Raw genomic sequence first — 12,390 nt, forward strand, 5'->3', positions numbered from 1 at the left:
TGATTAGAGGGGGATCTCCTCCTTTCTGTGATTAGAGGGTGATCTCCTTTCCTTTCTATGATTAGAGGGGGATCTCCTCCGTTCTGTGATTAGAGGGGGATCTCCTCTACTTTCTATGATTAGAGGGGGAACTCCTCCTTTCTGTGATTAGATGGGGATCTCCTCTCCTTTCTACGATTAGAGGGGGATCTCCTCTCCTCCTTTCTATGATTAGAGGGGGATCTCCTCTCCTCCTTTCTATGATTAGGGGGGATCTCCTCTCCTCCTTTCTGTGATTAGAGGGGGATCTCCTCTCCTCCTTTCTATGATTAGAGGGGGATCTCCTCTCCTCCTTTCTATGATTAGAGGGGGATCTCCTCTCCTCCTTTCTGTGATTAGAGGGGGATCTCCTCTCCTCCTTTCTATGATTGGAGGGGGATCTCCTTTCCTCCTTTCTGTGATTAGAGGGGGATCTCCTCTCCTCCTATGATTAGAGGGGGATCTCCTCTCCTCCTTTCTATGATTAGAGGGGGATCTCCTCTCATCCTTTCTATGATTGGAGGGGGATCTCCTCTCCTCCTTTCTATGATTAGAGGGGGATCTCCTCCTTTCTGTGATTAGAGGGGGATCTCCTCCTTTCTGTGATTAGAGGGGGATCTCCTCCTTTCTGTGATTAGAGGGTGATCTCCTTTCCTTTCTATGATTAGAGGGGGATCTCCTCCTTTCTGTGATTAGAGGGGGATCTCCTCTCCTTTCTATGATTAGAGGGGGATCTCCTCTCCTCCTTTCTATGATTAGAGGGGGATATCCTCCTTTCTGTGATTAGAGGGGGATCTCCTCTCCTTTCTGTGATTAGAGGGGGATCTCCTCTCCTTTCTATGATTAGAGGGGGATCTCCTCTCCTTTCTATGATTAGAGGGGGATCACGTCTCCTCCTTTCTATGATTAGAGGGGATCTCCTCTCCTCTTTTCTATGATTAGAGGGGGATCTCCTATCCTCCTTTCTATGATTAGAGGGGGATCTCCTCTCCTCTTTTCTATGATTAGAGGGGGATCTCCTATCCTCCTTTCTATGATTAGAGGGGGGATCTCCTATCCTCCTTTCTATGATTAGAGGGGGATCTCCTATCCTCCTTTCTATGATTTGAGGGGGATCTCCTCCTTTCTGTGATTAGAGGGGATCTCCTCCTTTCTGTGATTAGAGGGTGATCTCCTTTCCTTTCTATGATTAGAGGGGGATCTCCTCCTTTCTGTGATTAGAGGGGGATCTCTCTCCTCCTTTCTATGATTAGAGGGGGATCTCCTCTCCTCCTTTCTATGATTAGAGGGGGATATCCTCCTTTCTGTGATTAGAGGGGATCTCCTCTCCTTTCTGTGATTAGAGGGGATCTCCTCTCCTTTCTATGATTAGAGGGGGATCTCCTCTCCTTTCTATGATTAGAGGGGGATCTCCTCTCCTCCTTTCTATGATTAGAGGGGATCTCCTCTCCTCTTTTCTATGATTAGAGGGGGATCTCCTATCCTCCTTTCTATGATTAGAGGGGATCTCCTCTCCTCTTTCCTCCTCCTTTCTATGATTAGAGGGGGATCCTCCTTTCTATGATTAGAGGGGATCCTCCTTTCTATGATTAGAGGGGGATCTCCTTTCTGTGATTAGAGGGGGATCTCCTCCTTTCTATGATTAGAGGGGATCTCCTATCCTCCTTTCTATGATTAGAGGGGATCTCCTCCTTTCTGTGATTGTAGGGGATCTCCTTCCTTTCTATGATTGTCGGGGTCTCCCATCCCTCCTTTCTATGATTAGAGGGGGATCTCCTATCCTCCTTTCTATGATTTGAGGGGGATCTCCTCCTTTCTGTGATTAGAGGGGGATCTCCTCCTTTCTGTGATTAGAGGGTGATCTCCTTTCCTTTCTATGATTAGAGGGGGATCTCCTCCTTTCTGTGATTAGAGGGGGATCTCCTCTCCTCCTTTCTATGATTAGAGGGGGATCTCCTATCCTCCTTTCTGTGATTAGAGGGGGGATCACCTGTTTGTCGTTTGTTGTACCTAACTCACTTGGCTAGCTTGATGTTGTCGTTGTGGTCTCGGCTCCACTCCCAGTCCTTCCCAGGGTCCGTAGCGAAGTGGAGAGATAGCAGCTTGTGTTCTGAGTCGGTCAGCGGGATCACAGCTGGAAAACACAGATCACACGTCATTATGGTCAGATCAGATAAGCAGGGGTACAAACACACAGCCAGGTAACCATACAGATCACAGACAGGTAACCACACAGCCAGGTAACCATACAGATCACAGACAGGTAAACACACAGCCAGGTAACCATACAGATCACAGACAGGTAACCACACAGCCAGGTAACCATACAGATCACAGACTGGTAACCACACAGCCAGGTAACCACACAGCACACAGACAGGTAACCACACAGACAGGTAACCACACAGCCAGGTAACCACACAGCACACAGACTGGTAACCACAGAGCACACTGCCAGGTAACCACACAGCACACAGACTGGTAACCACAGAGCACACTGCCAGGTAACCACACAGCCAGGTAACCACACAGCACACAGCCAGGTAACACACAGCCAGTAACCATACAGACACAGACAGGTAACCACACAGCCAGGTAACCACAGCAGACAGGTAACCACACAGCCAGGTAACTATACAGACAGACAGGTAAAACAGCCAGGTAACCACACAGATCACAGACTGGTAACCACACAGCCAGGTAACCACACAGCCACAGACAGGTAACCACACAGACAGGTAACCACACAGCCAGGTAACCACACAGCACACAGACTGGTAACCACAGAGCACACTGCCAGGTAACCACACAGCACACAGACTGGTAACCACAGAGCACACTGCCAGGTAACCACACAGCCAGGTAACCACACAGCCAGGTAACCACACAGCACACAGACAGGTAACCACACAGCACACAGCCAGGTAACCACAGACAGGCACACAGCCAGGTAACCAGACACAGACTGGTAACCACACAGCCAGGTAACCACACAGCACACAGACAGGTAAACAGCACACAGACAGGTAACAGCACACAGCCAGGTAACCACACAGCACACAGACAGGTAACCACAGAGCACAGCCAGGTAACCACACAGCACACAGACTGGTAACCACAGAGCACACTGCCAGGTAACCACACAGCCAGGTAACCACAGAGCACAGCCAGGTAACCACACAGCAGGTAACACACAGCCAGGTAACTACACAGCACACAGACAGGTAACCACACAGCACACAGACAGGTAACCACACAGCACACAGACAGGTAACCACACAGCCTAGGTAGGATAAGCAGAGCCCTATTGACCAGGAGGACAATCGGGGTTTGAAAGTTGACACAGACCCATTAATCACAGTAAACCCCGGCTCATAAAGTCATGGTTTGATGAGCTCTGTTGTCTCACTGAGTAAAACTTGTATCCTTCTATTGGTATCATCTTCCACGTGACACTTCTGATGCCTTTTGTTCTCCTTTTCTTCTTCAGCCAAACATGTAAAACAACGGATGTTGCTGAGAAGCACCTACGCTGACATTACAGGGAGAGTGTTGTGTGGGTGGATGTTCACACACCATAATAACACTGTCTAGAGAGAGAGAGATGAGTCTCTGTCACGAGGGTCTGATGGCTTTCCCTCTCCCTCCCTCTCCCTCTGTCTCCCTCCCTCTCTGTGTCTCTCTGTCTCTGTCTCCCTCCCTCTCTCTCTCTCTCTCTCTCTCCTCTCTCCCTCTCTCTCTCTCTCTCTCTCTCTCTCTCCCTCCCTCTCCCTCTCCCTCTGTCTCCCTCCCTCTCTGTGTCTCTGTGTCTCTGTCTCTGTCTCTCTCTCTCTCTCTCTCTCTCTCCCTCCCTCTCCCTCTGTCTCCTCCCCCTCTGTGTCCTCTCCCTCTGTCTCTGTCCCCTCTCTCTATTCTCTCCCCCTCCCTCTCCTCTCCCTCTCCCTCTGTCTCCCTCCTGTCTCTCTCTCTCTCTCCTCCAGTCCTCTCCTCTCTCTCTCTCTCTCTCTCTCTCTCTCTCTCTCTCTCTCTCTCCTCCTCTCTCCTCTCTCTCTCTCTCCCTCCCTCCCTCTCCCTCCCTCTCCCTCTGTCTCCCTCCCTCTCTGTGTCTCTCTGTCTCTGTCTCTGTCTCTCTCTCTCTCTCTCTCTCTCTCTCTCTCTCTCTCTCTCTCTCTCTCTCTCTCTCTCTCTCTCTGTGGAACGGTCGTCAAGACACTAACGACTTACAGACGGTAGGCAATTAAGATCACAGTTATGAAAACTTAGGACACTAAAGAGGCCTTTCTACTGACTCTGAAAAACACCAAAAGAAAGAAGCCCAGGGTTCCTGCTCATCTGTGTGAACGTGCCTTAGGCATTCTGCAAGGAGGCATGAGGACTGCAGATGTGGCCAGGGCAATAAATTGCAATGTCCGTACTGTGAGAAGCCTAAGACAGAGCTACAGGGAGACAGGACAGACAGTTGAACGTCCTCACAGTGTCAGACCACGTGAAACAACACCTGCACAGGATCGGTACATCCAAGAATCACACCTGAGGGACAGGTACAGGATGGCAACAACTACTGCCCGAGTTACACCAGGAACGCCCAGTCCCTCCATCAGTGCTCAGTCTGTCCAAAATAGGCTGAGAGAGGCTGGACTGAGGGCTTGTAGGCCTGTTGTAAGGCAGGTCCTCACCAGACATCACTGGCAACATCCTCCTCCCTCATGTGGTACTCTTCCTGCAGGCTCATCCTGACATGACCCTCCAGCATGACAATGCCACCAGCCATACTGCTCATTCTGTGCATGATTTGATCAGTGTTCTGCCATGACCTGTTGGATCAGAGGGTGAGGGCCTCGAAACCGGGAACTTGCAGGTGCCTTGGTGGAAGAGTGGGGTAACATCTCACAGCAAGAACTGGCAAATTTGGTGTAGTCCATGAGGAGGAGATGCACTGCAGTACTTAATGCAGCTGGTGGCCACACCAGATACTTACTTTGATTTTGAGCCCCCTTTGTTCAGGGACACATTATTCCATTTCTGTTAGTCACATGTCTGTGGAACTTGTTCAGTTTATGTCTCAGTTGTTGAATCTTGTCATGTTCATACAAATATTTACACATGATAAGTTTGCTGAAAATAAATGCAGTTGACAGTGAGAAGATGATTTTTTGCTGAGTTTACATATACACTTACACGTATAAATACATACATTTACACACACACACACACACACACACACACACACACACACACACACACACACACACACACACACACACACACACACACACACACACACACACACACACACACACACACACACACACACACACACATATTTCTGAATATATATCTGTTATTCCCCTCCAAACCTACCACCCCTCCCCGAACTGGAGTAAACAACAGGCCTGTCCCATTCAACCCCTCCATATATCTCTTAACACCATCCAGTCCCACCCTTCAGCTCCATATCTCTTAACACCATCCAGTCCCAGCTCCATTCAACTCCTCCCATCCTTAACACCATCCAGTCCCATCCTTCAGCTCCATTCAACCCTCCCATATATCTCTTAACACCATCCAGTCCCACCCTTCAGCTCCATTCAACCCCTCCCATCTATCTCTTAACACCATCCAGTCCCATCCTTCAGCTCCACCCCTATCTCTTAACACCATCCAGTCCTTCAGCTCCATTCAACCCCTCCCATATCTCTTAACACCATCCAGTCCCATCCTTCAGCTCCATTCAACCCCTCCCATATATCTCTTAACACCATCCAGTCCCATCCTTCAGCTCCATTCAACCCCTAACACCATCCCCATCCTTATCTCTTAACACCATCCAGTCCCATCCTTCAGCTCCATTCAACCCTCCCATATATCTCTTAACACCATCCAGTCCCATCCTTCAGCTCCACTCCATATATCTCTTAACACATCCAGTCCAGTCCTTCAGCTCCATTCAACCCTCCCATATATCTCTTAACACCATCCAGTCCCATCCTTCACCCTCCATATATCTCTTAACACCATCCAGTCAATCCTTCCTCCCATATATCTCTTAACACCATCCAGTCCTTCAGCTCCATTCAACCCTCCCATATATCTCTTAACACCATCCAGTCCCATCCTTCAGCTCCATATATCTCTTAACACCATCCAGTCCTCAGCTCCATTCAACCCCTCCCATCTATCTCTTAACACCATCCAGTCCCATCTTTCAGCTCCATCAACCCCTTCAGCTCTTAACACCATCCAACCCCTTCAGCCCATATCTCTTAACACCATCCAGTCCCATCCTTCAGCTCCATATCTCTTAACACCATCCAGTCCCAGCTCCATTCACCCCTCCATATCTCTTAACACCATCCAGTCCCATCCTTCAGCTCCATTCAACCCCTCCCATATATCTCTTAACACCATCCAGTCCCATCCTTCAGCTCCATCTCTTAACACCAACCCCTCCTTCATATATCTCTTAACACCATCCAGTCCCATCCTTCAGCTCCATATCTCTCTTAACACCATCCACCCATCCATTCAGCTCCATATCTCTTAACACCAGTCCAGTCACCATCCAGTCCCAGCTCCATTCAACCCTCCATATCTCTTAACACCATCCAGTCCCACCCTTCAGCTCCATTCAACCCCTCCATATATCTCTTAACACCATCCAGTCCCATCCTTCAGCTCCATATCCTTCAGCTCCATTCAACCCCTCCCATATCTCTTAACACCATCCAGTCCCAGCTCCTTCAGCTCCATATCTCTTAACACCATCCAGTCCAGTCCTATCTCTTAACACCATCCAGTCCCATCCTTAGCTCCATATCTCTTAACACCATCCAGTCAAGCTCCATATATCTCTTAACACCATCCAGTCCTTCAGCTCCATTCACCCCTCCCATATATCTCTTAACACCATCCAGTCCCACCCTTCAGCTCCATTCAACCCCTCCCATATATCTCTTAACACCATCCAGTCCCATCCTTCAGCTCCATTCAACCCCTCCCATATATCTCTTAACACCATCCAGTCCCACCCTTCAGCTCCATTCAACCCCTCCCATATATCTCTTAACACCATCCAGTCCCACCCTTCAGCTCCATTCAACCCCAGTCCTTCATATATCTCTTAACACCATCCAGTCCTTCAGCTCCATCAATCCCATTATATTTTAACACCATCCAGTCCATCCTTCAGCTCCATTCAACCCCTCCCATATATCTCTTAACACCATCCAGTCCCACCCTTCATTATTTCAGCTCCATTATTATTATTATCCCATCCTATCTCTTAACACCATCCAGTCCCACCCTTCAGCTCCATTCAACCCCTCCATATATCTCTTAACACCATCCAGTCCCCTCCTTCAGCTCCATTCAACCCCTCCATATCTCTTAACACCATCCAGTCCCACCCTTCAGCTCCATCAACCCCTTCCCAGCTATTATCCTTAACACCATCCAGTCCCACCCTTCAGCTCCATTCAACCCCTCCCATATATCTCTTAACACCATCCAGTCCCTTCAGCTCCATTCAACCCCTCCATATATCTCTTAACACCATCCAGTCCCACCCCATTCAAGCTCATATTATCTCTTAACACCATCCAGTCCCATCCTTCAGCTCCATATATCTCTTAACACCATCCAGTCCCATCCTTCAGCTCCCATATCTCTTAACACCATCCAGTCCCATCTTCCATATATCTCTTAACACCCCAGTCCCATATATCTCTTAACACCTCCAGTCCCATCCTTCAGCTCCATATCTCTTAACAACACCATCCCAGTCCCACCCTTCAGTTTCATAAACATCCTCCTTCAGCTCCAAAAATATCTCTTAACACCATCCAGTCCCATCCTTCAGCTCCATTCAACCCTCCCATCCTTCATCCATATCTCTTAACACCATCCAGTCCCATCCTTCAGCTCCATATCTCTTAAACACCATCCAGTCCCCCTATCTCAGCTCCATATTATTAACACCATCCAGTCCCATCCTTCAGCTGTATTCAACAACCCTCCATTCCATATCTTAACACCATCCAGTCCCATCCTTCAGCTCCATATCTCTTAACACCATCCAGTCCCATCCTTCAGCTCCATATCTCTTAACACCATCCAGTCCCATCCTTCAGCTCCATATCTCTTAACACCATCCAGTCCCATTTTCAGCTCCATATTCTTAACACCATCCAGTCCCATCCTTAGGTTATCCTTTCAGTCCCATCCTTCAGCTCCATATCTCTTAACACCATCCAGTCCAATCTTCAGCTCCATATCTCTTAACACCATCCAGTATCTTCAGCTCCATATCTCTTAACAATCCAGTCCCATCTTCAGCTTATATCTCTTAACACCATCCAGTCCCATCCTTCAGCTCCATATCTCTTAACACCATCCAGTCCCATCCTTCAGCTCCTATTCTTAACACCATCCTCCCATCCTTCAGCTCATATCTCTTAACACCAACCAGTCCCATCCTTCAGCTCCATATCTCTTAACACCATCCAGTCCAATCCTTCAGCTCCATATCTCTTAACACCATCCAGTCCCATCCTTCAGCTCCATATCTCTTAACACCATCCAGTCCCATCCTTCAGCTCCGTATCTCTTAACACCATCCAGTCCCATCCTTCAGCTCCATATCTCTTAACACCATCCAGTCCCAACCTTCAGCTCCATATCTCTTAACACCATCCAGTCCCATCCTTCAGCTCCATATCTCTTAACACCATCCAGTCCCATCCTTCAGCTCCATATCTCTTAACACCATCCAGTCCCATCCTTCAGTTCCATATCTCTTAACACCATCCAGTCCCATCCTTCAGCTCCATCTCTTTTTTCAACTGTGCTGTGATGTTTCACACATTTTCTGAACCTTTCTATTCTCATTGTTTCTAGAGATTGTAAATTGAAAAAATATATATATATTTTTTACCCCTTTTTCGCCCCAATTTTGTGGTATCCAAATGTTTTTTAGTAGCTACTATCTTGTCTCATTGCTACAACTCCCGTACGGGCTCGGGAGAGACGAAGGTCGAAAGTCATGCGTAATCCGGTACACAACCCAACCAAGCCGCACTGCTTCTTAACACAGCGCGCATCCAACCCGGAAGCCAGCCGCACCAATGTGTCGGAGGAAACACTGTGTAAATGTTGCAAATCTTCAGCCCTTCCTGAACCTGCGACCAGAAACAAGCTACATATGGACAGTATTAAAACAAAAAAATCTAATGATTCAGACTCTTCGCAGCAAAATCAGCAGAGCTGAGAAGAGCCCGAATCACCCATGTAAATAACATTCTATTGGTTGCAAGAATTTTGTATTATAATTGAAAGAAGAAAAAAAATTTTTGGCGTGGTTTTACGTTATCGGTTCATAAACCATGTGCCATGGAATCGGTACAGCAAAAATCTCTTCCCAACTGTTTTGTAATCCATATGGCACGCACGGCAATTATTCGGTCCTTAAAATGAAACTGATACACTTTTTATTTTATTTATCACAATTTTCTTTCCAAAGGTTGTTGAGACAGAGGACAGGCTGTACTGGAAAAGTGTCTGTCCGACAGTCAGCGAGCTTCTGACGTTCAGGGCTTTTGCCAAAAAAGATTTAGCTGTAACTCTCAGAATGTAGAGAGGAATGCAGCATCCTGTGTGTGTGTGTGTGTGTGGGAGTGTGTGTGGGAGTGTTTACGTAAGTAGTGTGTGTGTGTCTCTGATAGAGTACAGCTGTGTTGTGCTGTGGTCTTGAGAGTTTCTCCCACAGGTCTTCAGTGAGACGGTTCTGTCTTTCTGTGTGTTTGTGTGTGTTTGCGTGTGTGTGTGTGCTTGTGTGTGTGTGTGCTTGTGTGCTTGTGTGCTTGTGTGTGTGTGTGTGTGTGTGTGTGTGTGTGTGTGTGTGTGTGTGTGTGTGTGTGTGTGTGTGTGTGTGTGTGTGTGTGTGTGTGTGTTGCAGTGTGACGCCGTTCTGTCTTTCCTTTCACAGAAAGTTCGTCGCACAGTTTGATCCTGAGACACGATGAATTACTTTACACCACAGACTGATTGAGACAATGTACTATCAGATAAAATACATCTCTCTGCACTGAGACAATGTTCTCTCAGATAAATTACATCTCTCTGCATTGAGACAATGTACTATCAGATATAATACATCTCTCTGCATTGAGACAATGTTCTCTCAGATAAATTACATCTCCCTGCATTGAGACAATGTACTATCAGATATAATACATCTCTCTGCATTGAGACAAAGTACTGTCAGATATAATACATCTCTCTGCATTGAGACAATGTACTATCAGATATAATACATCTCTCTGCATTGAGACAATGTACTATCAGATATAATACATCTCTCTGCATTGAGACAATGTACTATCAGATATAATACATCTCTCTGCATTGAGACAATGTACTATCAGATATAATACATCTCTCTGCATTGAGACAATGTACTATCAGATATAATACATCTCTCTGCATTGAGACAATGTACTGTCAGATATAATACATCTCTCTGCACTGAGACAATGTACGTACTATCAGATATAATACATCTCTCTGCACTGAGACAATGTACGTACTATCAGATATAATACATCTCTCTGCACTGAGACAATGTTCTCTCAGATAAATTACATCTCTCTGCATTGAGACAATGTACTATCAGATAAAATACATCTCTCTGCACTGAGACAATGTACTGTAAGACATAATTAGCGTTGCAAAGGGAGGGTATATTACTGGAAACTTTCAACATGGACCAGTAAACTACCAGAACTTTGGGATTCTTTCAAGGATTTTATGTAATCTATCAAAAGACAGAATACACCACATGGAAATGACAGCTACTGTGACTATATATACCCCTGGGTAATTAAGACTAAATATACCCCTGGGTAATGAAGACTAAATATACCCCTGGGTAATGAAGACTAAATATACCCCTGGGTAATGAAGACTAAATATACCCCTGGGTAATGAAGACTATATATACCCCTGGGTAATGAAGACTATATACACCCCTGGGTAATGAAGACTAAATACACCCCTGGGTAATGAAGACTAAATATACCCCTGGGTTATGAAGACTAAATATACCCCTGGGTAATGAAGACTAAATACACCCCTGGGTAATGAAGACAAAATTACACCCCTGGGTAATGAAGACTAATTACACCCCTGGGCAATGAAGACAAAATATACCCCTGGGTAAAGAAGACTAAATATACCCCTGGGTAATGAAGACTAAATATACCCCTGGGTAATTAAGACTAAATATACCCCTGGGTAATGAAGACTAAATTACACCCCTGGGTAATGAAGACTATATACACCCCTGGGTAATGAAGACTAAATATACCCCTGGGTAATGAAGACTAATTACACCCCTGGGTAATTAAGACTAAATTACACCCCTGGGTAATGAAGACTAAATATACCCCTGGGTTATGAAGACTAAATATACCCCTGGGTAATGAAGACAAAATACACCCCTGGGTAATGAAGACAAAATTACACCCCTGGGTAATGAAGACTAATTACACCCATGGGTAATGAAGACAAAATATACCCCTGGGTAAAGAAGACTAAATATACCCCTGGGTAATGAAGACTAAATATACCCCTGGGTAATTAAGACTAAATTACACCCCTGGGTAATGAAGACTAAATATACCCCTGGGTAATGAAGACTAAATATACCCCTGGGTAATGAAGACTAAATACACCCCTGGGTAATGAAGACTAAATATACACCTGGGTAATGAAGACTAAATACACCCCTGGGTAATGAAGACTAAATATACTCCTGGGTAATGAAGACTAAATACACCCCTGGGTAATGAAGACTAAATACACCCCTGGGTAATGAAGACTAAATATGCCCCTGGGTAATGAAGACTAAATACACCCCTGGGTAATGAAGACTAAATATACCCCTGGGTAATGAAGACTAATTACACCCCTGGGTAATGAAGACTAAATTACACCCCTGGGTAATGAAGACTAAATATACCCCTGGGTAATGAAGACTAAATACACCCCTGGGTAATGAAGACTAAATATACCCCTGGGTAATGAAGACTAAATACACCCCTGGGTAATGAAGACTAAATATACCCCTGGGTAATGAAGACTAAATATACCCCTGGGTAATGAAGACTAATATACCCCTGGGTAATGAAGACTAAATATACCCCTGGGTAATGAAGACTAAATACACCCCTGGGTAATGAAGACTAAATACACCCCTGGGTAATGAAGACTAAATATACCCCTGGGTAATGAAGACTAAATACACCCCTGGGTAATGAAGACTAAATATACCCCTGGGTGATGAAGACTAAATACACCCCTGGGTAATGAAGACTA

General features: G+C 46.0%; 1 long non-coding RNA gene and 1 pseudogene across 3 annotated transcripts; one reads left to right on the top strand and one right to left on the bottom strand.

Moving 5' to 3' along the window:
• Nucleotides 1–12,390, bottom strand: part of LOC127920170 (OTU domain-containing protein 7A-like) — a 46,179-nt pseudogene that overhangs the window by 6,844 nt on the left and 26,945 nt on the right.
• Nucleotides 2,282–3,418, top strand: LOC127920173 (uncharacterized). 3 transcript variants are annotated; one of them, XR_008105328.1, is made up of 4 exons: nt 2,282–2,414; nt 2,477–2,499; nt 2,757–2,896; nt 3,220–3,418. It is a non-coding gene; the product is annotated as an uncharacterized LOC127920173 (long non-coding RNA). The 3 variants fall into 3 exon arrangements; XR_008105330.1 differs by having other exon boundaries at nt 2,357–2,375; nt 2,477–2,522; nt 2,773–2,896; XR_008105329.1 differs by lacking the exon at nt 2,477–2,499 and having other exon boundaries at nt 2,332–2,476; nt 2,773–2,896.

Source organism: Oncorhynchus keta, unplaced genomic scaffold (genome assembly GCF_023373465.1).
Source record: "Oncorhynchus keta strain PuntledgeMale-10-30-2019 unplaced genomic scaffold, Oket_V2 Un_contig_18534_pilon_pilon, whole genome shotgun sequence".
In the NCBI taxonomy this organism is placed as follows: domain Eukaryota; kingdom Metazoa; phylum Chordata; class Actinopteri; order Salmoniformes; family Salmonidae; genus Oncorhynchus; species Oncorhynchus keta.